This window comes from Cynara cardunculus (genome assembly GCF_001531365.2).
Source record: "Cynara cardunculus var. scolymus isolate 2C chromosome LG 7, CcrdV1, whole genome shotgun sequence".
Lineage (NCBI taxonomy): Eukaryota > Viridiplantae > Streptophyta > Magnoliopsida > Asterales > Asteraceae > Cynara > Cynara cardunculus.
This window is the reverse complement of record NC_037534.1, coordinates 11,261,675-11,276,198: the sequence shown is the minus strand read 5'-3', so window position 1 is coordinate 11,276,198 and position 14,524 is coordinate 11,261,675.

The following is a 14,524-nucleotide window of genomic DNA, read 5'->3' as shown; positions in this document are numbered from 1 at the left end:
TGGTAACCGTGAGATCCAATCTCAACCACAAATCAATAGATAAATTAGGAAATTTATAATTTTGGTAAATTTTAATTAAAAATTTAATGCAAGGGTATTTTAGGTATTTTTTTCTCCTCTCTCCTATCTCCTCTCTTCTCTTTCCGTCCCCCGGCCTCTGACCACCATCCTCCGGCCACCGTCCTCCGATAATACCACAATGCATCATATATATGATTGGGTATCACACTGTGGTCGTTTGTGCGGTCGATCGGATATGTAACACAGTGGTATTACAATGCATCTTATATGTGCTTGAGTATCACACTGTGGTATCACCAGAGGATGGTGACCGGAGGCCGGTGGCCGGAAGACGGGGACGGAGAGAGAAGAGAGGAGAGAGGAGAGAAAATATCTAAAATGTCCTTGCATTAAAATTTTAATTAAAAATTACTAAAATTATAAATTTCCTAATTTATCTATTGATTTGTAGCTGAGATTGGATCTCACGGTTACCACAAACTAACCAGTTCTCCCTTGAATGGGCCCCTACACACACACACACACACACATATATATATATATATATATATATATATATATATCTATCCACACACACACACACACATATATATATACATATATATATAAGGTTTACTTTACAAATCACGTTATTTATACAAACCTTACAAACCTTATTCAACCAATCGTAATTTTTTATTTTATTCATTTTTTTGTAATTATGAGAGATTGATTAATCATTTTTATTGTGAATGGTGTTAATCATGGATATTGTCATCTTCATTATATTAATTGTAGAAAAATATATGAAATAGTTTTATTAAAATTTCATAAGTATTATATGAAACAATTTCGTAACCATATATGAAACAACTTCATCAAAAAATTATTATATGAAACAATTTCATGAAAAAAAATCATAAAATTAAACAATGAAATCGACGGATGATGGTGATTTACACGATTTGTACAAATATAGGTGGTTTGCATTTGATCCAACATTTAAGCACTGGGGAGGGGGAGGGGGAGGCCCCCAGTAAAAAACCAAAAACCTTTGTTGACTAGCTTAAATTTTATATTTTCACCCTCATCTTACATGGTTTTCCCCCAGTCCCATATGGTTCTTCCAAGTCCCATCCAACGTGCCCCCATTCCATTAATTTTTTGGATCCGCGACTAATACAACCGAATCTCAACCATCCATTTCATTTAATTAATATGTGATTTCATAGAAGTTTTGATTGTTTACTAGCATAAAATATTGATCATAATTAATTAACCATATTCATCTTCCATAAATATGCAAATCATAATAAATGAACTCTTATCAATTTCATAAATATCTCAATTTATTGGGTTGCATTGGTTGTACAAATGCAACGAGTTATATTTGAAACAAACACACACACTCACTCTCTCTCTCTCTCTCTCTCTCTCTCTATATATATATATATATATATACACGTCATTTATTACCAAGAAATTATATTCATAGGTCATTTGTTATTAAAAAATTTCTATGTATATCAAATTGCATTTAATTTAGCGGTATGTGAGTCTTTAGCCTCTTAAAAAATCGAAAGTTCAAAACTCAACAAATATGAGAAAGATGAGTGGGTTTTTTTGTTCCATTTGACTTATATTAATATTATATATTTCAAAAAAATAATTTTGTACATGTAAATATACTTGTGGGTATGACATTAAATTTTGAGTTCAAATTCTAAATTTTATCTATTAATTCTTTAACTAGTTGTGTATCCGATTCTGCGTAATATGGCGGAAGCCGTGAATTTTAACGATTTTGAAGTTTCACTGGTTTTATTAGAGAAGATTTAATGATATAAGTTACACTTGGTCTTTACATATTAATACAATTTGAATAAATAAGAGTTATGGTTTCAATTACAGTCTATCGATGAAAAAAAATTGTATGACGGTTTAAAATCAAATATATTTAAACGACTCCACAAATGTATTCGATTTACACCAAGAGCAAAGAATCAAGAGTTCTAAAACAATTGAATGAGAGATGAATGAGTGAACTTTTTAATAACTCATGGTGAATATCAATTTGAATCTCATATTCGGGGTGGGGAGAAGACATAGAGATATGAGAGGATGAAGACATGAGCGAAATGTGTCAAAATTGAGAACATGAAAAAAAAAATGTAATAATGTGCATTGGTAACTTGTATTATATGTTATTTTAATTGTAGATTAAAAGATTTTAAAACTGAATGCATAAAGTAGTAGTACTTAATGCATTATGTGTTGTTTTTAAGACTTTATGCATAAATATATAATACTTTATGCATTAAAAATTGTTTTTAAGATTTTTAATAAATCTAGTTTATAAAGTAGTATAGATAAATTATTAAGAATATATTAGTAAAATTGTAGAATTGCACCCATCAAACATAAACTTTTCATCTGTTTGATACATTAATATTATATATATATATATATATATATATATATATATATATACTAGGGTTTGTTCGGCTAATATTAGGAATGAAAATGAAATGACATGAAACGAATTTTCATCCTCCTCAATTTAACCAAGAATGAAATTTTGGGTTTACGGAGAAACGAGTTTATTTTATTATAGAAAACCAATCATTTTCTTTTATTTTCATCCTCATTGATCATTGTTTAACATCTCTAATAAATACTCCTAAATTCTTGATTTTTTAATAAATTGCTTGCCTTAAAATAAACATTTGTACACTTATAAATATATCATTAATATACATAGATAAGGCCCGGGCTAATAATTGCAGACCGGTCAAAAAAGACATTAAAACCTCATTTGCCAATGTTTTTGTTTATAATTTAACTTTTATTGTCATTGAGAAATTAAAAGCTTTTGTAATTATTCATTTAAATACAAAATCCAAAATTTATGATGCATTATGTCATATACATAGACATCAATTATTATCTTAAATTAAAACCTATTTATCGATTGGTTTTATTAAGTTTAAATATTCATAGAACTTCAAGAAGTTGTACGTATGCGATAATAAGTTGTAACTTGAATTTTAAAGGATTATACATTTAACATCAGTTAATACTTAGTAACTTCCTTTTACTATGTAGACATTGCATTTACTTGTTTGATAAAATATATATTCGTCGACAACCGTTAATTTGTGTGTTGTTAATTTCATAAACAAAATATTGGATGGTTATTTGATGTTAATGTTGTTAAGATTCAAACTCTAGAAAATATAATATTTAAAATGGTTTAATTTTCTTGTCAAATAAAACCAAAATACAACTTATACTACAATAAGATGTAAGTAAATGGCAAAAAAATTAAGGATTATCAAACAGAACTGGTTAAAAAACGCCCTGTTCAATAGGGGCTTAGCAAGTGTTTGAAGCCACTTTGCAGACAAGCCCCTTACGTTGTATGGCAACCTTTTTAAGCGATATAAAACCATAATACTTGATTGGATAAACCCTTTTCAAGATATGCTTATGAATAGACGTTCTTAGCATATTTGATTCATCCCCTAAAATTATATTAATTGTTTCATGATCGTTGAATGCGTTGTATTCACTATTCACCCATTAATTTATCGAACTCACACTTCAATATATATATATATATATATATATATGTTCATGCAAAATTGTATATAATTATAGATTATACTTTGATTTTGTTCACAAGAATCATATAAACTTTATTCTATAAAACACGTATTTCATTTTTATAAAATGTATATATGTGAACTCACCTATATATAACTGCTATACTCGATCTTTCTTGAATCATCGTACATCATTTTCTCTATGTCACATAACGTACCTCATTTTTTAATTATTCTCTTGCATATACCACCATATTATTCACCAATAAAGCGTGCACACACACACACACACACACATATATATATATATATATATATTCTTTATGAAAAATACCTTGTCTTATAGGTCTATATTGGTTTTTAGTATCTTATTAAAGGTGGTTTAAGTTTAGTAAAACTATACTTCATGCACGAACTTTAAAAATTATTGATTTGAAACTTAGTTATTCCAAATGGGATATCGATAGTTTACTGTAAGGTTATGCAATGCTTTATAATTAATCAAAGGTAATGATGTTTTAATACAACAAGGTTATAACATGCTTAGGGTCTGTTTACTTGTGGCTTAATGAGCTTAGCGGATAAATGGACTTATTCGCACAGCCATTTTAGGGTGTTTACTTCGGGCTTATTCGCCCAGATGGCTACCATGGGTTGTCCACAGTAAGCCAAAAAAAAAAAGACACGCCTACCCTTCATTCCATCCCACGCCTCTCTTCTCCTCCAATAATCAACGCTCTCTTCTCCTCCAAGAACCCTAATCGGCCGAAAGAGTGTCTCCTCAAATCAAGTCTCTCTTCTCCAAAGGTAACTACTTCTCCTCTTTATCTATAGATTATTTGCTTTTAGAACCCTAGCTGCTCGATTGCTGTTGATTTTGCTCGATTTGCTGCTCGATTTTGCTTCTGATTTGCTACTCGATTTTGCTTCTGATTTGCTGCTCGATTTTGCTAGTATATGCTCGATATTTTTGGGTTTGTTTGATGCATCGATTGTTGTTAATATTTGCTTGATTTTTTGGGTTTGTTTGATGCATCGACTTGTCTATGCTTTTCTTTCTGCAATGTTTAACAGCAAAGCCATGTTTAACAACAAAGTATTTCCTTAGGGGTAAATTGGTCATTTATGTTATTCAGACTGTTGATTCAGATAGAAAAGTAAACAACAACATAAATTTATCCAGACAGCCAAATTTATCCAGACAGACAAATTTATCCATACAGGACTTAATAGAAAATTTGGTAAACTGCCCCTTAGACTAACCTACATTTATGTTCACCAATAATTGTAACCTTACGGCTTAATTTTGCATAGACTCATGAGTCACCTAAGTGTATATAGGCTTTGATTTTAAACCAAAACAAGTTTTACAAATTCCGTGAAGAAAAGTATGCAAACAAATTGTAAAACTTAACACGAAATAGCAAAAATCATACCGTATTTAAACTCATATTTCCTATATCTGGTGATGAGTACCTGTATTTACATTGTTCTCGTCTTCTAATTTCCATGAAATTCTTTAAATCATAATCGATAAGATGTCAAAAGCCATTTTTCCATGATAAACTAAAACATAAATCACAAGTTGCAATATTCCCTTAATTGATGATCAATTTTTCCCCCTATTCATCTCTTCTTCTTCCTTTTTGGTCTAACCCTAACCCTAACCCTAACCCTAATCCTCACCACCTCAATATCTTTCAAGAAAAAGCAAACACCCATGCATTAATTAATGTCTTAGTATATATACCAACCAAAGGCAAGAAATTAGTATGTATGTATGTGTATATATATATATATGTGTGTGTGTGTGTGCAATTAATTATTTACTTAATTTTACCTGAGGTACATTTTCCATAGACCAAAGATTTGATGCTTCTTTGCTATTTTGGGTCTTCAACCTGAAACACAAAGACAACTCAAGAGATTGCAGAAAAATTAGATCCTCACGATATAACGAGTTAATGACCCTTCATAGGTACGCATTACATGTAGTGTACAAGATGCGGAACATGCTTGGCTCCGCATACGCCATCCACATAGACCATCGATATGTCGATACGCTTTGCAAATGGCATACAGGGAGCCAGGCATATACTCACACTCATCAACTATACATCCACATGCTCTAAGCACATGAAATGAAATTAAAACAATGTATCTACCTTTATGTTTTTAACAAATCAAAATCTTGATAAAACCATATGATATCATTCAAAAAGATAGATCTTCATCTATGTATGTGAGATATTTTCTGGGGTGAAAGTGATTTCAAGCATCAAAGTGGGTGATATATATATATATATATACATACATATATATGATCAAATTAAGAATAAAGAAAAAAAAAGTAAGATCAAAAGATGTGGTTTTATAATGAAATTAATTGAGTTCCAAGAAAAATGGCAAAAATGGGAGCTTTGGCAACAAGAAGAGTGGTTTTCTGTGCTAACACACAGGTAGAGAGAGAGAGAGAGAGAGAGAGAGAGAGAGAGAAAAGGAACATATATGGGATTGAAGTTTCAATACATTAATAAAGATCCACCCTAACTTTGGCCACCACATATACATATATATATATATATATACACACATATAGTGTGTATGTGTGTGTAAGAGATCTAGAGAGATATGATATCTGTGTCTCTCTCTCTCTCCATCATGTTATATGGGGTAGGGGTGGGTGGTTTGAAATCTCGTAGCTTTTTCTTTCTGGGTGATAAAGCAAAGACATTGCTTTCTTTTTCTCTTCTGAAGCTCCTTTGTCAGAGAGTGTTTGGAAAAATATCGATTCCATCTCCTACACGGCCCCCTTTCCCTCTCCCTGTACGTTCTCTCTCTCTCTCTCAATATATATATATATATATATATATATATATATAATGTATTATATCACACCCATCTTTCTCTCGAATAAATACAATATCTATATTTGTCCTACAGGTGATTTTTATCCCGCCTCTCTCTCTCTCTCTCTCTCTCCACATATATATATATATATATATATGTATATACAAGTACCCAACTCAAATAAGTGATGGAAGCTGTAATAGAAATCTAAATTTGATATAATGAATAAACCCAAATCAGAATGTAAATGGTCATCTTAATTATATGATGCGGTAAAAGATCAAATACAAAAAAGAAATACGTTATTTGAAATTTTAAATATAATTTTATTTGAAAAATCTCGTAATTAACACACCATTAATGTTTTTATGTGTGTTTTTTTTTTCAAAAAAGTATTTTGCAAGTTCAATACTCCTCATTAATGAATTATTGATCTTTCTAGGTAATATATATTTGATTTAATTTATGTGTCTAACACATGTCATATTTTAAATATGTATGTTAATGGGCCGTTTGGTTCGTGTAATTTGAAGGAATTTGATGGAATTGGAATAACAAATTTATTTGTCTGTCATACCCATCCACTTTTAGGCACTAACCACCTGACCACTATCCCACCACTATTATCATCATAGCTATCAGCCTATCACCTACCCCTACCCACCCTATCGTCCCGACCCTTCCCCACCCTCACCCCCGCCCCACCTTATCCTACTCCAATCCACCACTAACTACCATCCTACCACCCCGCCACCCACTACCTGCCCCCAACAACCCCCACATATGGAACAAGTTGGGCATGGGTGGGATGGTGGAACAAGGTTTGCATAGAGGTAGGTGGGTGGGTGGGGGGGATGATAACTGTGACAACGACAGTAGTGACATGGTGCTTGGTAGGGTGTGGGCGGGGTGATGAGTATGATAGTCCAAACAAAGACGATTGTTTTAATTCTTTTGAGAGATTTCATTCTAATTCCTATCAAAGGCCAAACACGTGATCAAATTCTTTCAAAGTCAAATCCGTTTGATGGATACCAATTCCATCAAATTCTATTTTATGAACCAAATACCCCTAAAAACTTGAAATATTAACTCTCTAAACACCTTTGAATTGATATAATCTTATGGTAAACATTAACTTTATGTTTTTTAAAAAGTAATATTGCATCTCATTTACCTAATCCACTTAGGGGCTGTTTACTAAATTTTCTATTAAGTTCTGTATGGATAAATTTGTCTGTTTGGATAAATTTGTCTGTCTGGATAAATTTATGTTGTTGTTTACTTTTCTATCTGAATAACAGTCTGAATAACATAAATGACCAATTTACCCCTGATGATAGAATAGTAACTGCAAATATTAACAGGTAAGGAAACCTTAAGCAAACAGCAAATACCAAAAAAAAAAAAAAAAAAAATGCAAACAGCAGCTTGAAAAAAATGCAAACAACAATTTACCCCCTATTTGCTTCGTCACCGGCGACCTGTCTGAGGGAGGTTAAAAAACCCTTGCTTCGTCACCGGCACCGCCATCTCCAGTTGCTTTACCGATCGATGGAGAAGAGACCAAGGGCCTACCTCTCTTTTTAGGCTGCGACAATGGTGATGAAGCTTCTTCCTCCCTCTCGCCTGTTTGGCGTTCGCCATCTCCGGTTGCTTTGCCGCCATCTCCGGTCGCCTTCGCCGCTCTACTYGTTGCAACAGGTATGGTCGATCTCCRTCGATCGATGAATAAAACCCTATTTCTCGCTCTAAAACCCTATTTCTCTCTCTAAAAAGCTTGAGAGCAGAAGGGACCTACAATCGATGGAGAAGAGACCTAAAACCCTATTTCTCTTCTCCGTCAATCGATGGAAAAGAGACTTGAGAAAGGTGTAAGAGAACGAAGGGTGTTGGATCGATGGAGAAGGATGTTGGATCGATGAAGAGAACGAAGGGTAGGAGAAGTCTTTTACCTGGCTTAACCTGGACAACACATGTTTTTCATCTGGGCGAATAAGCTCATTTCTGAGCGAATAAGCCTAAGGTAAACAGTCTCGTTTGTCTGTGCGAATAAGCCGGTTTACCCACTAAGCTCATTAAGCCACAAGTAAACAGAGCCTTAGTTGTAATATCTAAGGGACCATTTATATACATGCAAAAAGTATAAAACTATGGTAATCTAAATGCACGAATGATTTTTATATGATGTAACAACAGATAAAGAAGAAAATGAGTATAAAAAAATGAGACCAAATAATTAATTAAGGGAGAAAGAATAAAAATATTCTTCATATTTGGATGAGACTAATTAAACAAATCTCTATTACCTTTTCATTTGAATAAGAAACAAGATGCATTATTTACTTCTTAAGAGTGTATTTCACTTTTGATCCCTAAACTTTGTCCATTTTAACGAAAATCATCTCTAAACTTCTTCTATTTCAAATGTGTCTGAGACATTTTCAAAATCTATTTGTTTTCATCATTCCTACTAACATTCGTTATCTCTTCATTTAACTCTAGTTAAATGAGAGGTATTTTGATATATATATATATATATATATATATATATATATTTTCCCTCTCTTTTAAATAAATAAAAAAACATTATATATATATATATATATATAACAAAAAATTATATATCCCACCCCTCACTACTAGAAATTTGAGTATCACTGACGGGAATATATTCGTCGGTAATTACTGACGGATTTGTGACGGATTTGTGACAGATTACCGATAGATTATATTAAAAAGAAATAGACCGTCAAGAATCTGTTGCAAATCAGATCTGACGGATCACAAAATTCGTCGGTGATTTGCAACGGATTACAAACAAATTCCATTTCCATTGGTGTTTGTGACGGTTTTCCGATGAAAAAATTAAATATTAAAAAATTAAACATCCTTCATAAACCATAGACGGATATTTAATTTTTATAATTTTTTATAATTATTAATTCATCGGAAAACCGTCGCAAATCACCGACAGAAATGGTATCCGTCTGAAATCACCAACACATCACCGATGGCTTTTTGTATTTTTTTGTGTTTTTCCAAGTTTTTTTATTCATATGAGCTTTATTTTGATTTATTTTTAATAGTTTATTATGTGTATATGTACATGCATGAATGCGTGTGTAGTATATGTTATTTAACTGTACACACAAATAGTATATGTATATACATGTGTATATATGTGTATGTTATATGTATGCTATGCATGTGTTGGGAGTTCAAACAAGAACCTCTTTGTTTTGCGAAAATGCGAGAAAATTGTAAGCCTCTAACCCTTTTAACCAATAATTTAAATTATAATAAATAAAAATAAATCAATAAGGGTAGTGATGTAATCAAGTATTGTTTATTATTTTTATGTTGCTTACATTAATAATAATTATCCCACGAGTTTAGATTGGAATTTGTTCACATCGATCACGTTTCCATCATTTTATGCATCTGCATATTCGATCATATTGTGATGTTATCAGTTTCATATTCATTTTTCAACTGTGAATGGAAGACTCCAATGGTTTTGGTAAGGAAAACTATTGTGATATCCTTGTGATATTTGTGTGATAAAGTATTGAATGCAACCCCTGCTCGATTACTCTATTGTGATATCGATTTTATTGTGATAAATATGTAATACACTTGAATACAGCATCTGTTTGATTACTCTATTGTGATATCATTGTGATAAAGTATTGAATACAAACCCTGACCAATTACTCTATTATGATATCTTTGTGATATTTGTGTGATAGAGTATTAAATACAACCCCTGTTCGATTATTCTATTGTCATCTTGACCGTGCTGTTATAAATATGTGATATCCCTGAATACGCCCCCTGTTCGAATACTCTATTGTGATGTTGACTGTGTTGTGATAAATATGTGATACACGTGAATACAACACTTGTTCTATGTGCAATATCAAATATGATGTGATAGATATGTGATACAACACTAATCAATGATAAACAATAATCGAGTCCTAATCACTAGATAACAACCATTGACAGTGTTATTACTTCCTCGATGATTGGAGTAATCGTGATCGTGATTTGAATGTTATTATTTCAATTTTTAATTTTACCCTTCCACGTCAAAATATTTTTGAATTTTTTAATACGAATTTTAATTTAAAAAATCCCTTGACTTCTGTTAATTTGTGATTTTAAATACAATGCTTGGTTTATAGACTATTTTCGAGTTCTCGTAAATCATAGGGTTATCGTTTGAACCCTTCCCTTATACATGTATCATGTATGTGTTGTATATGTATTTGTGTGTGTATGTGTTTATATGTACATATGTGTACTAATGTTAGTTTTATGATGACTATACTATACATATACTATAAACATGTATAGATCAAGATGGATATATATATATATATATATATATATATATGTGTGTGTGTGTGTGTTTGTGTATATACATGTTGTATGTGTGTGTATATATATATATGTGTGTGTGTGTATGTATGTGTTTATATGTATATGAATGTACGAATATCGCCATTAAACTTTGAAAACTTGAATTGGTCTTTTACGATAATCATTTCATAACGGCTGTTAATTAATCAAACTTAGCGGAAAAAGTTAACAGTTGTTAAAATGAGGGACCCAAACGTTATGAAATGGTTGTAATTTCATAACGGTTTTGGTCCCTGCTTCCAACGGTCTCTAACTTTTCCGTTAAGTTCAATTATATCAGGGGTATTTTAGTCATTTTAGACATATATAGGTCTGACTGAAAGTAATAGTTTAATAAATTACTTATTAAAAAAATAACTTATGATTAAACATTATTTAAAAAAGTTAATAATTTATTTAGTAATTAAAATTAAAATCCGTTGGAAATCCTCGGTAACACCGACGGCCTTAATCTGTCGGTAATTACTGACGAAATATCCGTCAGTGTTTCAATTTCTTTTATAAAAAAAGAGGGCTTTAAAGCCCTAATTTGTTTCCTAGATCGATCAAACACAGAGAAGAACATGAACAAAGACGTCTCGAACAAACTATTCACCGCCACCGTGCCTCCATTTCCACCCACCACGGCGTGATCGAAACCAATGCTTGAGGTACGATTTTGGTTAAAACCTACTAAGTCGAAAATACATTTAGGGATCAAATTTTGGTTAAAACCTAATATATGAATTGGATTTTTTTGCCAAAAAGATTAATTGGAGGTGTTTTGTGCCTCTCATTAGATGGTTAAAACCTACTGGTCCTAAATTACTAATAATATGATTTTAATGAGAAAGTGGTCACTTAAGATATCGAAATATTATACCATAATTGGGTTGTATTACTTAGTTCTAAAGCAATGTTATGCTTTAATTAACTAGCACTATGTGTTCATACTTGTTTTTTAACATGAATATGATGTTTTTGTGTTTAGGACTTGGTTCACCCCATAGTTCTATACTGTGATAACTAGGTTTTTTTGGTTACAAAATTGAGGGTTAATTTCAAACAATGATGATAAGTTGAGGGGTTATAATTTTTTTATGTGCTTAAATGTTTATAATCCTCACTGCCTCTTATTGTTTATATGGTTATTTTATATGCGATGTTTTTATTATCTCATAGGAGGGCGTGAGAAGAAAATATTTTAAAATATCAATCTCATCATCGTCTCTTTATATTTAAAATGAGTAATAAAATGTTTATCTTATCTCATTGATTTTGGGAGGAAAAAAAAAAGCTTATGTGTTCTAAAGTTTGAGAGAATTCAGAACCAAAAAGGGGAAGAAGTAGAAGTTGATGTTGTGATTATAATCTGAATACGTGTTGTTGTTCATCTTCATTTTTGTGATCATAAGGTTAGGAACCATGAAACCAATTTCATTAATGAAATCATGTTATTCAGTTTTTAAAATGTCTAATTCATGAAACCAATTTCACTAATGAAATCATACATGAAACCAAATGAAACCAATTTCAATAATGAAATAATATTATTTAGTTTTTAAATGTTTCATTCATGAAATCAGTTTCACTAATAAAATCATATTATTCAGTTTTCAAAATGTTTTATTCATTATTGTTGATTAATAATAATTTTTAGGAAAAACGATTTAATTCTGGGAAAGGAGATTTCAATGATCTCAAACGTTTAAAACTTGTTCCCATTTTACCCTTTATTGGAGAATATAATAATAAATATTTATGTTTTATTTTTTTACTTTACTAAAATAACTTGTTTTAATCATGACATTTGATCATAAAAATGGATTGATGTGATTGGTTTGTAGGTGTTGGTTCTTTGAGGGTCTACAAGATTAGTACAACAGTTTGTAGAAGGGATGGATGAATACAAAACACTATTTTTTTTAAATTTAAAATATATATTGATAAAGAAGATCAATACAGATTTTACAAAATTGTTTGCGGAAAGATAAGATAATAAAAACCTATCTAAACAATATTTGATTACACACAAGTTCTTAGCAAATAAGAAAAGAAATGTTGTAGAGAAGATCCTTAAGCTAGAAAAWGCTTAGAGAGAATTAGGTTATGAGAGTGAGTTGCGCACACTCTGCATGGAGAAGAAACACTTCTATTTATACCCAGTGCATTAAATGAACATTTAATGCAATATGGCAGGGTTAGAGTGCGTGTCAAGCCTTAAGAGGAAGGCTTGTCCTTTGCTACAGTGAATAGTACAAAAAGCACTATTTATGAGTAGACATCCTTACCTAAAGTTGGTGGACAATAGAGTCGAATAGTCGGCTCCGTACCGTACCAACTTTTATAAGGGTATGAGTTTTTTCTTTGTGTGCATAAGGACAAGACAACAACAATCGTGCTAAGCAAGCTTCCTTCGACCGCTGAATGCTGGAATGACCTGAAGGTCTCTTCATCATTCGCTGAAGCTTGAGCAGTCTTCGTACATATGTAGATGGGTTTGTAATCACTGAGTACCGCTTCAGATCACGTATTCGCCAGTCTCTAATCTTCAGTTTCTGTCTTCGACTTTAGCTGAAGGTTCTTTCATGTGGGTGTTGTCTTCTTGAAGTAAATATTGTCTCTGATTACAATACAAGTTCTTCAGCGATCACTGAACAGGCTCAGTGATGATCGCTGGAACTGAAAAGACAGAAACATAAATACAACGTATAAGAGAAAAAGGATTATCATCAAATCACTAAGAGAGAGGATCAATAATCTCCCCCTATTTTATGATAACAAGACAACATAAAGAAGGTTGTCTTATCAAATAATAGTAAGAAAAAGTTACATATAAAGTACATGTCCTTTTTTACTATTTTGGGATCTTTTTCAGTGAGTCAGTCTCACCTTGAGAATTTTTCTTTAGTTATATCTAAGAAAATTACAAGTACGGAAACTAAAACTGAAAGCTTATTCACTGACTTATAGATTGTCAGTGAATGTTAAAAGTAACACTGGAACTCATAGACTTGTGTCCCTATTACTTTTTTCAGGGATCTTTTTCAATGAAGTACATGGAATACTCAATTTTATTAACATTGTAATATTAAAAGTATTACAGTACATGTCTAGTGCTTACAGGCTATAAGTATAATCACTGAAAGTAGATATAGTACAAGAAGTTACAAGGAAAAGTAGATTGTTGTTACAAAGAGAAAACTAATCTAGAACACTTAGATCTATGTAGCTAGGTACATCTTCACCAAGGTTTCTTCGACGTAGGAATTCTCTTCGTATTTTCAGATCGATGACTTTTCCAAGCATGCTATCATCTCTCCAGAGCAAGAGGTAAACCAAATGACCCATTGGACATAGATGTAGCTCTGACATTCTCTAAAATATGACTTCACCTTCATAGTCAAGGAATATAACTCCTAACTCAGGTTTAAAATGCACAGAGTTGGGTGTATAGGGACCCTTATCTGGCAAGTCAAGATTCAACATAGAAATGTATGTACTCTGGTGACCCTTCAGGATTTCATCTAAGGAGAACCTTGTTTTATGTTCGTTCCTTAGGAATGGTCCATCATTAGGATCAGAGAGCTTGAGTTTCTTCTTCCCACATTTCTTTAGAGATGGCCTGTCAGGGACCTTGACATACCTGGACATCCTTTTGA